Below are 6,107 nucleotides of genomic sequence, written 5' to 3' on the forward strand. Positions count from 1 at the left end.
TGCAATATCACACAGAATGATGGCACTGGCCTGAAGTCCCCTCCATGCTCTGCCTGTTCATCCCTCGCTCCTCTCATCCCCCGTAGCCCCTGATCTTTTCACTGCGTCCATAATTCTGCCTTTTCCATGTGGTTGGAAGCAAACAGCATGCTGTCTTTCAGTTTGGATTTTTTCACTTACAGAAATCCACCTAAGGTTTCTCTGTCTTTCATGGTAATACGCAGTGTGGAGGCAGGTGGGGGTTTTGCCTCATGAATTCAAAGAATGAGATTCACCGACGACAGTGGGTGAAAGTGAAGTATAAGGGCTTATTAAAGCAAAATGAAGCAAAGCCCTCATCGCTAGGTTTGATTGTTAGGGTTTAGCTGTGGTGTCCCCCAAAAGCTCACGTGTGAGACAATGTGAGAGAATTCAGAGGAGAAATGATTAGGTTGCGAGAGCCTTGACCCAATCAGTGAATTAACCCCTGATGGGAGTAACTGAGTGGTGACTGGAGGCAGGTGGGATGTGGCTGGAATAGGTGGGAACTGGGGCCGTGGCTTTGGGGCATATATTTGTATCATTCGAGGGGAGTCTCTCTGCTTTCTGATCACCATAGAGCTGCACTCTTCCACCATGATGTCCTGCCTCACCTCCAGCCCTGAGGAATGGAGCCTGCTGTCTAGAGACTGAGACCTCTGAAACCATGAGCCCCTGAATAAACTTTCCTCCTCTGGTTGGGTCCGTTAGTCACAGCAGTGAAAGAACTGACTAATGCACCAGGGATGGCTATTGTCTAGAGGTTCCCGTGGATCTCCAGGGTGAAGGAAGTCAGCCCCCACCAATTCTGGGTAAGGCACTCAGTGTCTACAAGGTGGTCATGCAGTCTCTAGACCAACCAAAATATTGATCAGGTTTTTCCTTCTTTGGAGAGGCCATGGACTCCAAATTGTCCCAATTTAAAAATAACCTTTTTGCAAGTTTCTCAGCAAAAAACCTCCAGCTGCCTGTTTGTGCTATGTTGCTTAGGAAGTCACCAAGGGCCCATTTCCCTATCTACACAGCCTTATCTCTTCCTCCTGACTTCATCATGACTGAGAGCTCGTTTCTTTTTGGTATTGAATAACAGTCCAATGTCTGAATCCGAGTCCCCCCCCCCCACTTTTTTTTAAGAGACAGAGAATTTTTTTAATATTTATTTTTTTAGTTTTCGGTGGACATAACATCTTTATTTTATTTTTATGTGGTGCTGAGGATCAAACCCAGCACCCCGTGCATGCCAGGCAAGCGCATTACCACTTGAGCCACATCCCCAGCCCCCGAGTCCCTTTTTAATGTCAAAATAATTTAATATCCCACCAACATAGCAATCACATTTTTAGAATCCACAGATTGAAGCTACGATGAATCCAGCAATGTTTTGTATAGATTATTAGTTATAATGATCTCTACATCAATTTTTCACATCTCATATTTTTGATGCTAAATAAAGGCCAAAATGACACTACTGGATGCATCCATGACAATGGATGCCAGGGGTGGGTGACCGAAAACGAGGACTGCTGCAGGAATGGACGGCTACCTAAGAAAGAGGCTACCTAAAGATCTTCTGTGGGGCACATGACTAGTCAGATATGCATTTTGAAAAGATCACTCTGGCTTGCCGTATCCTAGGATGGATGCCAGGACTCTCTTCCAACATCCCCAGGACAACTCTCCAAACAAGACTATAGCTAGATCCAGTTGCGCCAGATTCCCAGAGGTGCCATTGAAAAGCCTTGTTGATCTATTCAACCAAAACCTTACCCAGGTTGTGCTTCCAAACAAAACCTTGCTTTAGAAACCAACACTGAAGAGTCTAAAATCCAAATTTAGCTTCATAGTCAAGGAGCTGAGTACCTACTCCAGAGAAAACCAGAGCCTATTGAGGCTTAGAACCAGGCCAAGACCATAGACAAAAATCACCCTGAAGAGAAGATTCGCGGGAGAGAAGCCAGATGGTGTCATATGGCACTCACTTTCTCCCAATTACACACCCTCCTCAGGGTCTCTAGGAACAACTCCTACTTTAGCATTGATCCCAAAGGACAACTCGCTCAAGAAAGTGGGCTTCTGGAACCATGACTCAATTTTGTGTTTCAAAAAAGGAAGATGAAGGGCTGGGGATGTGGCTCAAGCGGTGGCGCGCTCGCCTGGCATGCGTGCGGCCCGGGTTCGATCCTCAGCACCACATACAAAGATGTTGTGTCCGCCGAAAACTAAAAAATAAATATTAAAAAAATCTCTCTCTCTCTCTCTCTCTCTCTCTCTCTCTCTCTCTCTCTCTCGCTCTCTCTCCCCCCCTGTCTCTCTCTCTTTAAAAAAAAAAAAAAGGAAGATGGAGGTTCCTGGTTGTGATGGTTAATCTTTGTTATCAACTTGGCTGGATTGGGAAACACCTAGAACATTAGCCAAGCACACATCTGGGTGTGTCTGTGAGGGTGTTTCCACGTACCCTGGGCATGTGGATTAGCAAACTGAGTGAGGAAGAGCTGCCCCCAAATGCAGCCAGCACCATCCAGCAGGCTGGGAGCCCAGGTAGAACAAAAAGTGGAGGAAGGGGGAAGCTCGGAGTCACAAGCAAGTTGGACTCTTCTCAAGTGTGAGTGGATCTTGCTGCTGCCTTTGCCCACAGTCATCTGACTCCAGATTCTTCAGCCTTTGAGTGCAAATTCATACCAGCCACTCTCCAGGAAGCCTCGAGTTTCAGACAAGAGCTGCATCATTGGATCCTCTTGTCCTGAGGTTTTTAGCTTCTTGGATTGGCAGCTGCAGGTTTCTCTGGTTCTCCGGCCTTCAGACTGCCCTTGTAGGACTATCCAGACTTTGATCACGTAAACCCATCTAATAAATTCCCTCTCACAATTACCTACACGCTCTGTTGGTCCTGTCCCTCTAGAGAACCCTAATATACCAGCTCAGAGGAAAAAATCTGCTGAGGCCTTCAACAAGAATAAGACTGGGGACACAATAGAGGGTTCAAGGTGCAGAGGCCGCACCAAATCGCCCCAGTCTTACCCACAACCCCCTGGTTTACCTGGAGCCAGGAATGAGGCCTAGAGGCAAGTTCTGTGGATCTGATGTTGTCACCCTGGGCCCTAAATCTCTCTTTCACTCTTCCTGAGTCTTCAGCATTGTTCTGGAACTCCACTGGAGCCTTCTGGAGATGGTAGGCCAGACTTCAGGAGGCAGAGACAGGGAGGGGTACGGCCAGGCACCTCACAGCTTCCGTGACCCAGTCTGGCTCTGGAGTTCACAGAGTCAAGGAGGATGCACATCTAATTGACACAAACCATCACAGTAGTTGACTGAGACAAAAATCACTAGCCAACGTTAAAGCCTATAAGGAATAATGAGACAGACATCACCTCAAAGAGTCTCCCCACAGATTTCTTTTTCATTAAAGAAACATGGGTGATCTTGCCGTGGAGAAGCCTGGCAAACCCCACCCTTACCAAGTGATCAGACTTCACTGGGCTAGTGACAGCGGGGCTGACAGGAAGTGCCTGCAGTGGGCTGGGTGGAGGGCACAGTCACTTCTGTGGTGTTGACAGCCTCCAAAGCATAAGCCAGGTGTAATCATGAGGAAGCGTCAAACCACCCCTCAGCGGTGGCAGTCGATAGAGTGCACTCTTTAAAGATGGGGTGCAAATGACAAGGGCTGCAGAGGTAGTGAGCCAGCTGAGGAATGTTCCAGAAGTGAACCTTCCATCTGCAGCCATGAGACCATCTCTCTGGGGGAGCCTGTCAGAGGACTGGTCCTGCCTAACAGGTCTCAGAAGTGCTCAAGAAACGGACACGGGTGGTCTCAGCTCTGCTCTTCACAGAGATCTCCCCACCCTACTCGAAGTTTTAAAGTCATTTAAATGTGTCAATTAAAGATTTTTTTAAACTAATTTTAAAAGGTAGCTCTCAAACATAATATTAACTGGAAGAAGGCAGACACAAGGGGCGCCTATCACAGGAGTCCACTGATCCAAATTGCTCATTGAGGCAAATTAACCCATGACTGTCAAAGTCAGACCAAGAGACTCTCATAAACCAATCTCAAAACTTGCTTCCAAGCTACAGTAACCAAAACAGTGTGGTTCTGGCACAGGATAGACAGACAGTCACGTAGACCACTGGAATAAAACTGAGGGTCCACAGTAACCCATGTCTATGGCTAACTAATTTTCAACAAGGGGGCCAAGACCATTCCATGGGGGAAAACAGTCTTCAAAAAATGGTGGTGGGACAACTGGACATCCACACGCAAGAAAGAAGCTGGACCCCTACATCACACCAGGCATAAAAGTTAAATCAAATGGGTCAACAACCTGGGCTGGGGTTGTGGCTCAGTGGTACAGTGCTCACCAAGCACATGCGAGGCCGTGGGTTCGAGCCTCAACACCACATAAAAAAATAAATAAATAAAACAGAGGTATTGTGTCCAACTACAATCCAATAAATAAATAAATAAATAAATGGGTCAACAACCTAAATGTAAGAGCTAAGACTCTAAAACTTTTAGAAGAAGCTGGGCATGGTGGCGCAGACCTGTAACCTCAGCTACTCAGGAGGCTGAGGCCAAAAGAATTGTAAACAGCTAATCAAACAAGCAGTTGTACTGAAGGTTCACAGAAGCACTATTCACAATAGTCAAAATAGAAACAACTCAAATGTCTATTGACCGATGAGTAAATGGAATGCACTATGTGCACACAATGGACTATTACTCAGCCGTAAAAAGGAAGGGGGTGCTGATGCATGCCACAAATGGACAAACCCTGAGGACATTATGCTGCACTAGAGAAGTAGAGGCAAAAGGTGATTCCATTTACATGGAATAAACAGAATAGGTAAATCCCTAGAGACAAAACACTGATGGATCATTGCCAGGGGCTGGAGGCAGGGAGAATAGAAAGTAAGTGTTCAATGGGAATAATTTGGGGTTTTGTTTTGTTTTTATGTTTTAGGCACCAACTGAACCCAGAGGCTCTACCATGGAACAGACAGAGCCTCACGAAGTTGCTGAGGCTGGCCTCAAACTTGTGACTCTCCTGCCTCAGCCTCCCAGGCTTCTGGGATTACAGGTGTACGCCACCACACCTAATTTATGCTTTATATTTAAATGGAATCATTTTGAGACAACACTGTCCAAAAGAAATTTCTGATGGAAATGTCATATATCCCCCCTATCTATACTGTGCCGTTAGCCACAACTGCCAATTGAGCATTTGAAATATAGCTAGTGTGTCTAGGCCCCTGAATTTCTAATTTTAATTAGTTTACATTTAAATTTATTTAAATAATCACATGTGGTTAATGGCTACTGTATTAAATACTGATCTAGTGCTCGCTTCGGCAGCACATATACTAAAATTGGAACGATACAGAGAAGACTAGCATGGTCCCTGCACAAGGATGACACGCAAATTCGTGAAGCGTTCCATATTTTTTAATGATCAATGGGTTACAGAAGACATAAAGGAGGAAATCAAAAAATTCTTAGAGATAAATGACAATACAGACACAACATATCAGAATCTATGGGACACAATGAAAGCAGTTTTAAGAGGGAAATTCATTGCCTGGAGTTCATTCCTCAAAAAAAGGAAAAAACCAACAAATAAATGAGCTCACACTTCATCTCAAAACCCTAGAAAAGGAAGAGCAAAACAACAGCAAATGTAGTAGAAGGCAAGAAATAATTAAAATCAGAGCAGAAATGAACGAAATTGAAACAAAAAAAAACATTGAAAAAAATTGATAAAACTAAAAGTTGGTTCTTCGAAAAAATAAATAAGATCAACAGACCCTTAGCCATGCTAACGAAGAGAAGAGGAGAGAGAACTCTAATTACTAACATACGGGATGAAAAAGACAATATCACAACAGACACTACAGAAATACAGAAGATAATTAGAAATTATTTTGAAACCCTATATTCCAATAAAATAGAAGATAGTGAAGATATCGATAAATTTCTTAAGTCATATGATTTGCCCAGATTGAGTCAGGAAGATATACACAATTTAAACAGACCAATAACAAAGGAGGAAACAGAAGAAGCCATCAAAGACTACCAACCAAGAAAAGCCCAGGAC

General features: G+C 44.5%; 1 non-coding gene across 1 annotated transcript; it reads left to right on the forward strand.

The window, feature by feature from the left end:
* Positions 1–5,352: 5,352 nt before the first annotated feature.
* LOC125613979 lies at positions 5,353–5,459 on the forward strand. Its single transcript, XR_007344626.1, has one exon. It is a non-coding gene; the product is annotated as a U6 spliceosomal RNA (small nuclear RNA).
* Positions 5,460–6,107: the final 648 nt, after the last annotated feature.

Source organism: Marmota marmota, unplaced genomic scaffold (assembly GCF_001458135.2).
Source record: "Marmota marmota marmota unplaced genomic scaffold, marMar, whole genome shotgun sequence".
Taxonomy (NCBI): Eukaryota; Metazoa; Chordata; class Mammalia; order Rodentia; family Sciuridae; genus Marmota; species Marmota marmota.